This window comes from Rhododendron vialii, chromosome 6a (assembly GCF_030253575.1).
Source record: "Rhododendron vialii isolate Sample 1 chromosome 6a, ASM3025357v1".
Classification (NCBI taxonomy): Eukaryota; Viridiplantae; Streptophyta; class Magnoliopsida; order Ericales; family Ericaceae; genus Rhododendron; species Rhododendron vialii.
In genome coordinates, this window is record NC_080562.1 from 24,720,171 (window position 1) to 24,736,394 (window position 16,224).

Sequence of the window (16,224 nt, forward strand, 5' to 3'; positions counted from 1 at the left end):
AAACGAAAGCTTAGCCTTAACTAAGTAAAAGTTTGTAGCCGGATAGGTACAAAACTAAACTATAGCTTGTATGGCAACATATGTGGGTTGGTTTGAAGCTCTAAGCCCTATCCCGATCTATGATTTAGAGGATACATTGTAGAGACCCGTATTTTTGAGGTCGTATTTTTTCTTTTATAAACGCCCGGCCCGTCGAAATAGACAGTACGGATATTCGGTGTGACGTGTTCGTAGAAGGATATAAAGGTAATTATGTGAGAGGTGCACGTGTGAGTGTGTGGTGCGAGAAGCGGGGGATTGCTCCCCACTTCTATAATTCTTCCCAGGAGAATTATTTCTCCTCCCTATTCTCTCATTCTCTCTCGGCTATCTCTCTCTCCTCCTCTCCTCCGAAAGACTCCCTCTTCTCTTCTCTCTTCGATTTCATCTACTTAGGATGTGATTCCGGACAAGGCCGGAGTATTAAAGTTGTTATACGGAGCACGGGCTTTCCGAATATCCAAGAAAATTCATGATCGGACCTCGTTAGAGCTTGGTTGACTCGGTCAAAGGCTCGGATTTTGCTCAAAACCCATGAGGTAGGGATTTCTCACTTCTATTATGTGTGTATGTGTTGATTTGGTGTTTGAATCGTGCCCTAGATCGTTGTTTTCGTTGTTAGAAATGTTCTGGTGGAGTCTGAAAATCGTGCAGTGAAAACCCAGGTCCTACCGGTAGGAGTTTTGGCCCTACCGGTAGAAAAGCTGTCTAGTAATGTCATTTTCGTGAAATTGTGGTCTCCTACCGGTAGGAAAATGTGTCCTACCGGTAGGAAATGAAAATTTCAGCATTTTGGAAAAACTTCGAACGGGCATAACTTTTTCATCCGAACTCTGTTTTGGGAAAATTTTATATTGAAATTCATGTACCGGAAATGTACTTTCCAATGGTGGTGGTCCCATCTCCCAATTCTTAACCGATAATATTTGGCAGCCAAAATAAGATAGATATGTTCGTATACGTTGGGAAATCCTTTTTCCTTAGAATCGTTTGGGTGAAACATGGATGTTCTTAGGTTCGCCTAAGTACTTAGTTGAGTGGTTTGATGAGGCTAGTGGTACACTAGGCTTTGTAGTGGTTGTTGGGTTCCGTGTGAGTCCTTTGACACCGAAACGAGGGTTTAGAGAACAAAAGGAACATAGGTGGGCGAAGGTTGTATGTGTGACGTGCGATGCGAGAAACAAACTCGTAGATTACTCTTTTGAGTCAAACAACGCTAGGCGCGAATACATGTGACATTTTCCTTATGTTTGATATGTGACACATTTCTTGCGTAACTTCTATGGTTTTATGAGTGGCAAGGTAGAAATCTACGAATCGTTGAGAATGAGTTTACTTTGATGTGAGATGTGTGGATATGTGGATGATAATATAAGAAACTAATAGTGTTATAGTTGCGAGTAGTTGACAATGGGGTTGCCTTATACTTTCTACATGAACGAGTCTCGCCTATGAATCCATTTTATGTGATTGAGATAAATAGTAGAGTTATGAAGTGTAGCAATGACTAATGGTATTATGACCTATATTATGTGGATTGAGTTTGTTCCATCTGTGTGAGAGGTATTTGTGGGAGTGATGGGACTCCATGAATAGCCCGAAAAGAGATCCGCACGTGACGTGTGGCATTGGTTTGCAATTATGATATGGAAGCAAATAAAGGGTTAACGGAATGAATCCATGAAAGAAATGGTTGGTTGTTCGGACACGATACTGTAGAGATGTACTTGTTACCGTTAAATGTGAGTTGTCACATATATTGCGACGTTGGAATATTGGATAGGTTATATCGGAATGGGTTGAGAGGCATTGGCAGTCGTGAGTAAATCATATGGGTATTAGATCTTCGAGGTGTACTTAAATATTGGGGTGTTGACAGAGAGCTTTCCTTCTGTAGTCGACGGTGGGACATTTAGTACACACGTTCTGTTGCCATTAGAGACACAGTATCTACTTCTGTTATTCATTCTACCTATCATCCCATTTGCATATAATAGTGGTGTAGATTTCTCTACTGGGCTCTTGTAGCTCAACCTATCATTTTTCAGGTGTGAACCCGGAGCAGTAGCATGGAGCAGAGTGTTTGCATTCAAGTGAATAATTTTGAAAGGAATGGTAAAAGAGACTCATGGACTTTTTGATAAAATATATTTTGGGAATGTAATACAATCTTAACTTTATTTCTTTTTATGATGTAATATATTCAAACTCATGGAGTTGGAATTGTAATTTAATGATTAGGACATGGTGAACTCTTTTGGGGTATCATGTAAAATATTGTGAGGAGTTTTATTTATGAAAAACTATCTTTATTTATGTTGAAAATCGAGGGCGTGACATACATGAATTGAAAAAAGATCGATTTGCTAGACAAAACATCCATATAGATATTATGCTCAACAATATTCACAATTACTTGTATAATTACCATCTAGCAAAGGCAAATTGCAAATGTGGTTTCATATTAGTCAAACACAACAATTGTGACAAACCTTGATTCACCTATAGATTCGTATCGTTTTTGTGTGAATCGTGAATCGAATCGCGAATCGTGTTGTGAATCGTACGATTTTGACAACCATGAGCAAGAACATAAAATAAACCCTAAACATGCGACTAGCTAATTAAACTAAGCAATAATTTACTAGCAGCTAAACTAGATTAAACAATAAAGAAAACAAAAAGAACGACATAACTTGACTCCACAAAACCAAGCGGACCGCCCTCAGGAATTGAGCGGGAATTGAATATGATTGCCCGTAGGGGAGCAACCTTGATGCAAGATGCCTTCGGTAGCCTAACGGCGTAGAGAAGACTTTACTATACTCGAGTACTAGCCAATAGACCTTGGCCTACTCTTAAACGAAAATGATTTTTTGAACAAAGGTTCTGAACGATTTGAAACCTATGGAGGTAAGGGGTTTATATAGGGTGAATTCGCGGAGGAAAAACGCTAAGTTTTCGATGTGGGACTGCAGAAAATATGAAAAAATGCAGAAACCGAGGAAAAATAACAAAACGGCGTTGTGGGGGCCCATGGGGGTGGCAGAAAACCCTCCTTTTCCAGTTCATCTGGACACAATTTAATCTGTTTTGTTCACATAATACAGTAAAGCTAGGCTCACCACACCTTTGTCCACCGCAAAAAAAACATACTCCCCCTGTCCCAAATTTTTGGTCCTTTTTGAGCAGTCGTGCCACGTAAAAAATTATCTATATCTCACAATCATTAGTGTTTTATATAATTTCAAAAATATCATATTATAATACTATTTGAGATGTCCCAAACAGTAAAAAAGGACAAGCAATATGGGACAGAAGGAGTACATATGGGATAGAGGGCGTACATTCCAGTCCAAAAGTCTAGGGAGCTGGAAACGGGAGCACAACCCAACCCATTATGCTGACGTGGAAGTGGGCCCCACGTCTGCGTCAGCAAAATTTTAAAAAAAAAAAAACATTTGCAACTCCTTTCTCTCCCCCTCTGCAACACGGACCCTTTCTTTCTCTCTCCCCCAAATCAGACGCGACCCACCTCCACCAAAACCCTAATTTTGCCCCAAACACCATTGACGACCACCATCAATCGCAGAGCACACCACACACACACACACACACTCTCTCTCTCAAATTGAATGGAAAAAAATACAAGGAGCATTAATTAACCTGCCATGCTTGAAATTCATCTAGATATAGGCATTGGTTTGCATCAAACAAGACCCTTTCACACATGGGGGAATCCAATATTTGCCGACGGGCCAGAAATCATGTTACTACAAGGCGATAGAGCTGGTTCTAGATTTTCATCAAACTTCTGTCGCGCACAGGCCAAACGACGAGGTTTAAATGTGGGTATGCAAGCATTTTTCATGTACCAGTAACAAATTTAATCCTAGTTTAATCCAAAATCAAGGAATGAAAGACTAGACAATTAGAGTGCTTTCTTGGTATGATTCTGATTTCATTTCTGTGGGGATTTTGATTTAGGTGGAACCTACAAGATGATTCAATTTTAGAGAGAGAGAGATGGAAGCTGCAGAGAAAAGGGTGGTTTGGTGATGGGGGTGGCGTCCGTGGTGGTTGCCGGGGTCGATGGTGGTTACTGGAAATGGTGTCGATGGTGGTCGTCAATAGTGTTTGGTGAGAGAGAAAGAAATGGGTCCGTGTTGCAGAAGGGAAGAGAAGTGAGTCACAAATGTTTTTTTTTTTTAATTTTGCTAACACGGACGTGAGGCCCACTGCCATGTCAGCATCATGTGCTGGGTTGTGCTCCCGTTTCCTGCTCCCTAGACTTACCCCGGAACTATTGTGCACTCACCCCAGATATTAAACTTATAGTTATATTAGCTAAAAACACCTTGGGTAGGGAAACAAGTTAACCAAGTAAAGGGGATCAAACGCAATAAACACTCTCAACGGAAAAATATGAAGCCATCCGGTTGCCTATATCCATTAAAGTGACAAAAATCTCGATAAAGAGGAACCCAATATATGATATTTGACATTCTATTGAATGGAACTAGAGCATAACACTCTCAAAGGGTCAAGGTATCAATTCTTCTCCGTGAAATCATAAATTACTCATAAGCACATAGTGAAATTCAAGCCATATATACAGATTTATACGAACCATGAGTTTATTTAGGGCTAGATAAGAGAACTATGGTTTACACTTCGGGCTTAATTTCTGGAAACAATTGAGGGTTTTCGAATCTAGTTTCTTTTCTAGAAAAATCTAGGGTTTTCTGAAATTGGGAGTTATAGATTTCCCATATATGTATAGCAAGAGAGAGAGAACCAACCAGGTTGCCGTATCTGTAGTGTGTTGTTGCTACTCGTGGGTTCTCTGAAATTGGGCTTAATTTCTGAAAAATTCACTCGCTTGCAAATGGCGGAGACTGCTATCCTTGTTTTCCTGTGTCGCGACACACACACAAACAAACAGAGAAGGAGGAGGATAGTGGGAGGAAGGGGTAAAGGGGGAGATGAAGTTTTGCACAGAGAGAGAGACCTTGTTTGTGTCCAATGCTTTTCTCGATGGTGTGGAACTGATCAACGCACTTGGGCTTGGAGACTGCTATCCTTGTTTTCCTGTGTCGCGACACACACACACACAAACAAAGAAGGAGGATAGTGGGAAGAAGGGGTAAAGGGGGAGATGAAGTTTTTCAGAGAGAGACCTTGTTTGTGTCCAATGCCTTTCTCGATGGTGTGGAACTGATCAACGTATTGGGCCTGTAGATCGCGTCGCCAGGAAAAGCTTTGTCAGAACTCACCATTTTCTAGGGTTTCAATGCCAACCAAGAAGAAGATCTATATTTGCGCCTCTGATTTTGCAGGAAAGATTGAAATTTTCAGAAGGGGGTGTGCGATATAGGGCGCCAACTAAAGGAATTTTTGTGGAACGCTATTGTATGCTATACTAAATGAAACGCTATAGTATTTTAGGCGCAAGCTTTTCCTCCACTCCTCATCACTGAACACTATCATTGGTTTACTTTCATAGATTCTTAAAAGAACGCTGTTAGATATAATGCTATAAAAAGCCATCTTTGTTGTAGTGCATGCATGACGTAAATCATAACCAAACAGTGCATAAAAACAGTAAGAAAAGCAGTCAAACAGTATTGCATCACGTAATAATTTGTCTTGGTGCATTTTGGCATACGTGACAAGAGGTAGCATCTGCAACGAATAAGATGTTGTACAGAAAGAAAACATTGCGTACACCAACTTGTCTTTGGTTGTATAAAATAGGTAGAATGATGAACAAAATATATTGCTATGCGTGTCATAAACAAATAAACACAAATACCACAAATAAACACAAATACCACAAATAAACGCCAAAAACTGCATTTCCAACGAAACATGGCATACTCTAGAAAGACGAAGCGGATGCCATGTTCACCCTTACGTCCACAAGGAATAATGTAGCGCACAGAAAGATGCAACTTTGCAACTCCGACTTCGTGAGGTTCTATTTTCAAATGCTACTTGGGCATAAGACACAATATCAACAACTATGCCTGAGGCAGACGTTTTCCCCTCAAAGAAAACATTTGTAAACGTTAGGAGTATTCTCACCTCAGCAAGCCTTTATCTGACCACTTGCCCTTCAAAGTACAAGTTGACTTTTCACTATATGGGTTTCCTACTAGACGATAGCCAATAAACTCACAAGAATCCTTGAATATGTGTTGAAGGACTCAAAGGGAAGAGTAAATGCCTTGTGTATATCACATGTGTTTATTACTCACCAGGAGAATAGTTTCTCCTCTCTCTCTCTCTCTCTCTCTCTCTCTCTCTCTCTCTCTCTCTCTCTCTCCTCTCAAGCCAATCCCTAGCTAACTCCATCCCCCCCTACCTAGAGGTCAATGACACTATTTATATATAAGCAAATGGGGTTTTCTCCCATTGGCCCAAGGGTCTCTCGAATGGCTGGTTAGAGATTTTCACAGTCTACACCCCACAATTACACACATTGATTATGTTGTCAGTCACAAGACATCTTATGGTCAAACCTTGTGTACGATAGATTAAACCTTGTATGCAACAAATTAATATTGCTTATGATACGTAAATCCAAGAGCATGCAATTTGGTCCTATCTGACAAACTCTCTAATGTATACAGTGTACAGGTCAGAAGCTCAAACCTTGCGTATTGATTAGTCAAATGTTGCATCCAGCACATTTGCTTGAGTCAATTAATCTTTAGTTAACATTTACGTTGACTTTGTGCCATAAGACCGAACAAATACAAATTTCCTTGTACTTTAAAGGGTCTAAAATCAATCCGTTGGCCTGTCAAAGACATTTTTCGTCATCAGTCCGGAATACCATTTTCGGGATTCATCTGGTGGTCCCAAAATGAGGTGTCTAGAATATGTTATCGTACTACTTATGTTGATTAGCAATATTTTATTATTATCAGTATCAGCAGTGATAGGCCAAGTTCAAGGGGCGCGTACCTGCTCAGACCATGCATGGTCGAGCATATGGAATCACAGTGGGTAACAAACCTACCGCCCTAAAGGGGTTCTAGGTGGGCAAGGATTCTTTTATATTGCATAACGTCTCTATGGAGATAACCCTTAACAGTCCTAGTTCGATGGAAACTCTTAATCTTACAGAAAGAATAACTAAGGCTATTAATGGACCTGTGAAGTGCCAACACTATCCCCACCGCTAAGTCTAGCAATGTAAATTTGACCCGACCTGACCTAACCCAAAAGTCATTGGGCTCTAGCCCGGCCCAAGCCCATCGAGATAACACTAAAATTTGGGCTAACATCGAGCCTGCCCATGCCAAAATATCTAGGACTAGGCGTAGCCCATGACCCTACCATATTCAGGCAAAGGGACACAGCTATATTTTTAATCTTTTAATATGATTGTTACTTTAATTACCTAAAAAATGAAGAGATTACATGATTTTTTTACTGAAGGCTTTCTTACAGAAGGCAGGTCAATCCACTATTAAGTTAAAAAACTTCTTCTAGGGGCAAACCCTGGCTCTGTGGCTCTAACCTCCCTAAGTGTACCACGGGCACTCTAAACACACCTCTAAGGGTATCTTCATTCCTTAAGAGTTCCACAGATTTCATTGGATTTTCATGCTTTGATCCAAGCATACGAAAACCCATCGCCCCAAGGCGGGACATAAATATTTACGCAGCCAAATTGGAATATCTACAAATAGTACAAACTACAAACATTTTTAGAGCCCACTTCTTAGTTCAACATCCCTCTTACTCAAATTCAAAGAATTAGTAGACCTATTCCATGACTCTGTCCAAAACGGAAACGGACTAGGGTTAGGAACTTATTCCTTGTAATCTATTTATTGAATCGGTTACTTCACTATATGTTCTTAATTGAAGAGCGGGTTCTCGAGCCATGCCACCGAATCAAGAGCTCCAAGTGGGCGACTTTCGATAAGCAAAATAGGTAAAGCAGGATGAACTCATAGTCCAAGTAACAATGTCCAACTGAGAAATTAACCTAGAACCCCATAAATGGTGTTGGAAGATTAAGGCAGCAAGATTGTGGCAATGATAGGCAAAATCGGCTGAGAGGTCCTATTAGGTAAGAGCCTAGGAGGGCAGAGAGGTCATTGCAAAACTTAGGTGCAAGCTTGAGTGCAGCAATCGTTGGTACGGAACTTGGTAGTAGCAAATTATTCAAATGGTAAGTAGATAGATGATACAGTTGGTCAAACTTAAAGTCCATTTGATCAATGGCCAAGATGCGAATAGTCATGCTGCAAAAATAGGGTGTCGGTTAAACCCCATCCCTCCCCTCTCTCTCTCCCCATAACTGTCATCCATATCTATTTGTTGAAGCACATTAGATGGAGATATGGGCACATTTAGGGAATTTCAGGTGAACAGTTAAGTAATTCATTTCCTTTTTCATATACAATGATAGGAACAAAAGTCACAAAGGATAGATGGACAAAAACCATTTTCCAACATCATAGTAAGTTCAGATTTTGTCAAACTACAATCTAACACTTTCAACCACAGCAAGCGTTTACGTAGGGGTGTTGTATGTAAATGTCATCTAAAATCAATACAAACAAGCAGATTGGAGGCGGCAATTTGTTTGGTTACAGCAGATATTTGACACTTTTAACAATAATTTGATAGGACTTCTGTGGGAACTTCTTCGATTTATCTATAATAGTAATTAGGACCAGCTTCCCCAAGTATATAGCATAAGGATTTGTCACAGCAGCACAAGATAGTTCTATTATTCCACAGTGCCACAAGGAAAATGGTATCATGTAATCCCTAGATTTTTTATCTAGCAGAAAAGCTTTGTACATATGCTACTATCCTAAAATATGTCTCTAATTATTTCTCCCTCTGGTAGAGTTGTGAGGTATCTTGATAGCCAAGTCATTCAAAGTCCGACTAGAATTTAAATTGCAAATGCCCAAAGCATTGCTTATGTGGGCACACAAATCTACGACGTGAACAGATAGATATCAATAATGGAGATTCCCCCAAGAAGAGTGTCCCTAACACGTTAATGTACATCCCTAACTTTTCGGAACTCTAGCTTCATTTAAGAGGTTTAGTGCAATAATTCTTTTGGGTTTACTTGTCAGATAGTATACGCATATGATCAGTAGAATGCAGCGCAAATCCTACATTATTTTGGTGTAGCAGATTATTGAAAGGATTCCACCTTTTATCTTTTCTCTCTGTCCGGATTCCTCTTTCTTGCTTCTTCTCCTTCCTTTCATCAGATTCTTCGGCTTCGGCTTCTGTTCTCTTCTTCCCCTAGTCTCTCTTTATTTCAATTTATCATATCGTTGTTGTTCAGCATAAAGAGAAAATTTGAGGATAGTAAAGGAAGCATAGATTCTGGAAAGAAGCACATCTCTTTTGAACCTACGTAAAGTTTGATATCAAATGGACCAGGAAAGAGTTAATATCAACTTTGAAAATTGCAGCGGGAGAAAAACTAACCCAGAATAATACATTAAAAGCTGCAAGGATAAGCAAATCCATTAAAAGATAGTTCGTTTCTCTTTGACAGAATAATACAAGAATCTTCCAAAAGAGACGAAACAGAGAAAAGCGAAACAACAATATAATGGAACGAGCATTGAATCTACTTACGTTGTAGATAAATATGCGTTGAGTGATACCACTGATATAAAGCAGTGAAGCATCCACAATTTCCCATAAAGTTGGAAAGTTTTCCTAAACTTGGAAATGTTGATACCACCATGCAAGGGAATTTCTTCTCCAACCGACTACCATATTAAGAGGTCAAGAAGTTGGTGATGTGTTTCAACAAGAGCGTGGAGCAATGGAAAGCTAGAACAGGAATAAATGGAAAGGTCTGTCACTCAGCAACTCTATGATCACTTAGCAGTATTTACTTCTACGTTATTTCCATTACCGATTAGGACTCCCCATTTTTCACATACAATCATACTCCAATTGCATGCCTCCAATAGGAGACAGTAAGACCTTGTCTGTTTTAGGGTCTCAATAGCCATGGGCATGGTCTCCAATAAATTTCTCTATCTATCTCTCTACTCATTATTCTAAAAAACCTCCCTCAAAACCCAAAACAAACAGGGCCAAAGTGTTTTTGGCACAACATTCACCACACACGCGCTCAATAGTAGGAAGCCATGTGCTTTTCTTGTAAGGAAAAAAAAAGGAAAAGATGGACACCTAGCCCCTACTATTGGAAAGAATGGGTTACATTCTTAAAAGATAAATAGAAGATATAACAGAAACATCATGATCAATAAATTACCAGGCATGGATATGTTGCCGGGCATGGCATGGTTTTTTAGGAGATAATCCAAGTAAGAAAGAAATAAAATAATTGATTTGTTCCGGAAGAATTTCTACAAAAAGTGTGAGATGTTCCCGGAACACTACACTATTTAAACCTCCAACAGAGCATCAGCTTGAGACATGAGATTAGAAAGGGTCATTCAAGAATGAAAAAATGGCAGCTAAATAAAATTCTAGCCATATTCAAAAGCATTTAGAAAGTATTCCAACTTATTTTGCTTCATAAGAAAAGGATTTTCAACTAGACGACTACAAAATCCAACTCATGGCTGATCAGATACAGTCAAACCACGTTCTATTCATAATTTGCTTGAATTATAATATGGAGTGACCAACACCTCTAACAAAGGACATCGAAATGATCAACAATTTTACCAACACAACATGTATTTAGTCATGGAGAACAGAAAGAAACTTACAGAGTATTGAGGAGATTTGCAGAAAAAATCACTAGGACAATGGAGAACTATTCCGGAAACGTCCTTCCCCCTTCCCCAATACACACACTGATCAACATGCTTCTCACTGCTCAGTTTAAGGATCTGAAATGAATCCTCTGGAAGCCAAAACTTGGGATTTCTGTGAGCCAAGCAGTCAATGTTAACAACATAGACCATATTTCCATCCTACATGCAGATGAGTAATATCTTACATGCTAATCCTCATAAGAAAATACCGAACAAAAAAATACCTAATAAGAAAACCAGACTTTCCTCGTAGGAGTCTTCACAAACTACCATTAACAAAGGGAAAAGACAAGATGAATATGATCTAACCCAATGAGAACCATCCCACCTTCAACTGTCATTCACAGTAGAAGGCAGCAAAGCTGAGGGAAATAGGGCGAGATGTATGCCCCTTTGTATAACAAAATGACTACATCGATGATTGTTAAGCGAAAACACCCATAAAATTCTAGAGTGAGAGGATTATAAGAGCGGGAGCAAAGGCCTTGTTGAACAATTCTGGGACTAAGGTCCAAACACATTCTTAACTGAAGACGCACGCTAGTGACCAGCTGAGAATCTTCTCAGTTCTGTACCAGATAATACCACCCTGCCTGTGTAACGTTGAACACTCTGAGCACATCAATATACCCTGTCCCTAACAGACATAAGCCGATTCAAGACTCAAGAGAGAGAAATCGAGAGAGATTTGGAATCTTTAAATCAAAATCGAAGAGCCTCTTGTATAATCTCTCAAGTGATGTGACAAAGTGGGGTAATAAAAACATGACAACTGAAAGCTTTCATTCACATTTGAGAACACAAACTTTAAACTATGTGGTCTTGGATAGTATAATTTTTCTTTGTTGTGCCTCTGTTTTTCCCTTTTTCTACAACAATTTATGTTTTATTCTAACAGTAGTTACAGTACCACTACCGACGATGTATATCATTCTCCTTGTGGCTTCTATTTAGAGGTGATGTTCACGTAAAGTAATTAAGAGGTCGGATTAACACATTAGTTCCTTGCACCAGCATCAAGGAATATGTTGCCAAAGAGTATCATTTTCATTTTCAAGTTTTTATGACTCCAACCTCAATAGGAAGTAATGCATCTGTGATTTCCACTTAAAAATTGAGAGCACTGTTACTTAACCTGAAAACCCCCACGTTACAGAGAATGGGTTAGTCAAACAAAATCAATCAAATCAACCAATCTTTGGTTCCAGTAACCAGAATTGCTCAAGCTTGGATTATGTGGTAACCAAAGCCAAAATTCTAGTTGAGCATACCTCATTTGCTCGAGAAGAGAACGGGACAAGCACTTTTGGGTAGTTTTAAGGCGAAGTTGTGTTGGAATATGTGAAAGTGTAATGCAATGTATTAAGTGCAAACAAGCTTTTTTTTGGCTTTATGTGAACCTTAACCACAGCCCAGTGAGCGTTTGTTAGCATGGCCCTTAGTTTAAAAGGTAAAAGCACTATGCCTACCTAACAGAGATTTAGGATGCTGCCGGAAGATAACTCCAACATCCTCATTGGTGAAAGTCATCTTTAAAAGAAAATATCAAAGACAAGTTCTTCATGCTTTGAGCATTAGGCATGATTAGAGAGTGTCTAAGTTAGCACCAGTTAGAACTAAAACTTTAATTTTTACCTTCTTCAGCATTCACAGTCCCTTGATCATCCTCTCGACGAACAAATACATTGTCATTAGAAACTCTGGTGCCTTTGAAAGCTGATATATCCTTCTCATAGCTACGCTTAGCTTTCTGGTAGACAATAGGAATGAGAGGAGAAAATATCATATATAAGAAGATCATATCAGTCTTAACTAATACATCACCGTACAAGATAAACGTTTGACAACAATTCAGACCATACACAAGCACTGCATCAAATATATCAGTCATTCTGAGTACCACATCAGTAAAATACCACGTCTTTATCCAAACTATTGAGACAATTGAACCTATTCTGTACTTCCTGTTCTGTATCGCAGAAGTATAGTTGGAGGAAAAAAGGCTCATTATTTCGAGGATATAGATTATTGATGTAATGATACACCTAACCTTGAGCACGGAAGGTATAGATACCCTTTTCTTTTTTGGAGCACTCTGGATCTTATGTCATGCCAAATGATACTTGTGGTTCGAATAGTGCATTTCTTGTTTGTGCATGGATGTTTCATGATTCTGCTAGTATGTGTAACTCAAACAATATGAGTAGGATTTCCTTATTGGAGGATAAGACTTTGTGTTTGGGTGTGAAAGATGGTGGATACTTGATGTTGTTGTATTGATACAACACCTAGGTCTATCCTTGATTTATGCATATCTCAGGATGCACCAATCGATCTAAAAGGGCCCAGCTACTGGCAAGGCAAGCAATGCACTAATCGCTAGCAATATCCAACAATCCATTCTAGACCAAGGTTTGCTATTACAGCGACCTCCCTTACTATGGCAGTAGCCAAAATGCTATTGATATGACTGCATATACCATGTTCATGAACAAACCTTGTTCCTCTTGGTATTATGCTCTTCTCAGCTTGTTTAAGTATTAAATAAGCAGAGCTCGAGCTCCACAATAGATCTTGTATAAAGAAATATGAGGCACCAGATGGTCCCTGTTCGACTCATCTATGTCCATGATCGTAGGCTTTTAAGTATTGTCTAGTAACTTTGGCAAACGCCCATGGATTTGGAAGGAATTGAAATGAGGTGTCACAGTGCTCACCTTTTCAAACACCATATCTGCATTGAGCTGGAAAGAAAGCTCCAATCTCTTGCAACACTGGATTTATACAGACAAGCATCCAAGTTGAAGCGAATAGAAGTAGGCTGCAAAGAAAAGCATTCAAGTCAGACATTTCATATGTGAAGTTCACGTCAAACACATTATAAAACCTCTTAAATCAAATAGAAGTAGGCATGCCTGATCATAATTTGCATGTTACTTCATGAACGATACCCACGTAGGCAAATAGCTTTCTGAAAATCTGACTATTTTATATTTCTTTCTGATGTTTCTGTTACCTTCGGATTTCATTTCATTTAGGTTATTCTCCTGTGGATTTTAGTTGAAAGTTGGCTCATGAATTTTCAGCGCATTGATTTTTCTGGCACCTATCTATTAAGCTTGAACTATTTGGGATTGAAACAAAATGATAAGTCTATGTGTACATGGAAAATATTTTCCCTTGTTAAAACCTGTACACTAGTCACGGAGATGAGTATAACATCCAGTGCATGGTCACCTCAAACTGATGGATAACAATAGCAGATTAGTGTAAAAGTTTTCACCAATTGAATAATTGAAATTTCAAACCCAAGGAGTTATACTCGGTGGTGTCCACCAATTATGGGCTAACCAACATTCTTTCAATAACGTAGGCATGTTATCACAAAGAGCAATCTCATGGTGTTTCTGAAGTATGCAGTGTGCACAAAACGACCGGTCATAATGCAAGTTTCTCTTGTTTGTATGTCTGGTAGAAACATCGTACCAATGCTAGCAATGAGAACGATAAAAAGGAGCAGTTACATCTGTATCTAGCTTCACTTCCCTTTCCTCCAATTCCAAAACCGAATGGCGCAACTATTCTATATCAGACACATAAAGAAGCCAAATGTGCACATCTATGTTTTTCGAACACAAATGAAACTCTAAACATACCCCTATCAAAGATTTACCCAGTCTCAACATATATGAACACTTTTTTAACAAATAAACACAAATAACCAAATTCGTAGGTGCAAGCAAGTTTTGTTTGAACGGCAAGCAAGTTATAGTAGTAAACTTGACAATGATATCCATCACATAAGTTCAAAATCCCTCCATATCTGCAGTCCTAATCACTCCTAAATGCTTGTCTAAATAGAAATATAGATAGGAACAGATGCATCAAAACCCTGGCAGCATAATATACAACCACAGGTTCACAACATAACAGTTGAACAATAACTAACCACCAACTCATATGAAGCCTGAAACCATACGCTCTCCTTACACTCATCTTTCCTTTCTTCCAAATCTTCAATTACATGCCACACCGAGCTTCAAGAGCCTGGGCTTCTGTTCTTTAAAAGGCTAGCCCAAAGGAAATACTGGCAACCTTCTCAATCTGGTGACCGGTTCACTCCTACTCTAGAAGAACAGCAGCAACAGCCTCTCATTTCCATCCCGGTATCTCTGTTATCCACCTGAAGCTATGGGCATCTTATTCATTGCAGTCATTGCAGTCATTTGGCCTAAGAGAAGCGACCTCATTAGATGAAACCTAAAGAGAAAGATGGACTTAAAAACTTCCATAGATTGCATATCCACAAATATGAGGTTCGCAAATCCATTTGCCAAAATTCTAATTCTAAATATTGGAAACTCCGCGTGATCAAATAATGTCATGGTCTCTTAATTTTCAAATTTGGTTTTGGATGTGCTCTGAATGGAGAAATTCTTTAATTATTATTTTATCGTTAAATTAAATGTCTAAAAACTGAGAAATTCCCGATTTGTAACAGAACTATTGGTTCGCTATACAGCACAAGCTTACATAGACGAAATTGTTAGCTAGAGAATCTCTGAGCCCATATTTCCAAGATGTGAAAAAGTTACAAAAAAGAAGGCACAAAGAAATATAACTCACCTTCGGTTCTTAACTGATAGTGGATCTATGAAGTAGTGGATCTATGAAGCACGGGTACTTCAGAAATGTTGCCGTACCCGTGCCGGGTACGGGTACGGGTACGGGTACGGGTACGGCGCCGGTACGGCAAAAACGTACCGGGTACGGCAAAATTTGATCGGGTACTTTTGATAATTTTGGGTACGGCATGGGTACGGCAAGGGTACGGAATGGGTACGGCAAGGGTACGGCATGGGTACGTTTTAGCCCAAAATGATTTTTTTTTCAAAATTTCAGGAATTTTTTTGTAAATAATTATAAAATATGGGCTTATTGTGTAATTTTTTTGTCTTTTATATACACATACACGTTTACTGAGTCACTGAGAGAGGCAGCGGTCTAGGGCTCCAAATCGGAACAGAAGACGTAAGTTCTCTCTCTTTTATATACACATACACGTTTACACTGAGTCAATGTTTGTAAGTACTGTTGGTATGTAAGGAATAAGGAACTCGTCTAGCTTTGATCTAGGCACGTTGAACTTGATGTATGAACTTCGAACTTTTATCTATGTTACTTTTTGTTGGTAAAATGGGTTTATATTTCATTTAAAGCAATAAAAAATAGAAAAAAATTATATATCTATTCGCCGTACCCGTACCCTACTTTTTTGGGGTTTTGCCGTTTCCCGTACCCGTACCCGTACCGTACCCGTACCGCGTACCGGTACCCGTGCTCCATAGTAGTGGATGCACTACAGTTTTCCAGTAAGGGCGTGAAACGA

At 39.1% G+C, this 16,224-nt stretch overlaps 1 long non-coding RNA gene across 3 annotated transcripts in view; it reads right to left on the bottom strand.

The window, feature by feature from the left end:
• LOC131329141 (uncharacterized) overlaps nucleotides 1–13,951 on the bottom strand; it is a 39,878-nt gene extending 25,927 nt beyond the window's left edge. For 2 of the 3 annotated variants that reach the window (XR_009200657.1, XR_009200656.1), the window contains exons 1-2: nucleotides 5,051–5,864; nucleotides 4,842–4,954 (exon numbers count right to left, since the gene is read on the bottom strand). This is a non-coding gene — a long non-coding RNA (uncharacterized LOC131329141). Of the gene's footprint in view, nucleotides 1–4,841; nucleotides 4,955–5,050; nucleotides 5,865–10,787; nucleotides 10,948–12,470; nucleotides 12,586–13,552 lie in introns of those variants that run through there. The other variant, XR_009200655.1, reaches the window with a different exon arrangement.
• Between the last annotated feature and the right edge of the window lie 2,273 nt (nucleotides 13,952–16,224).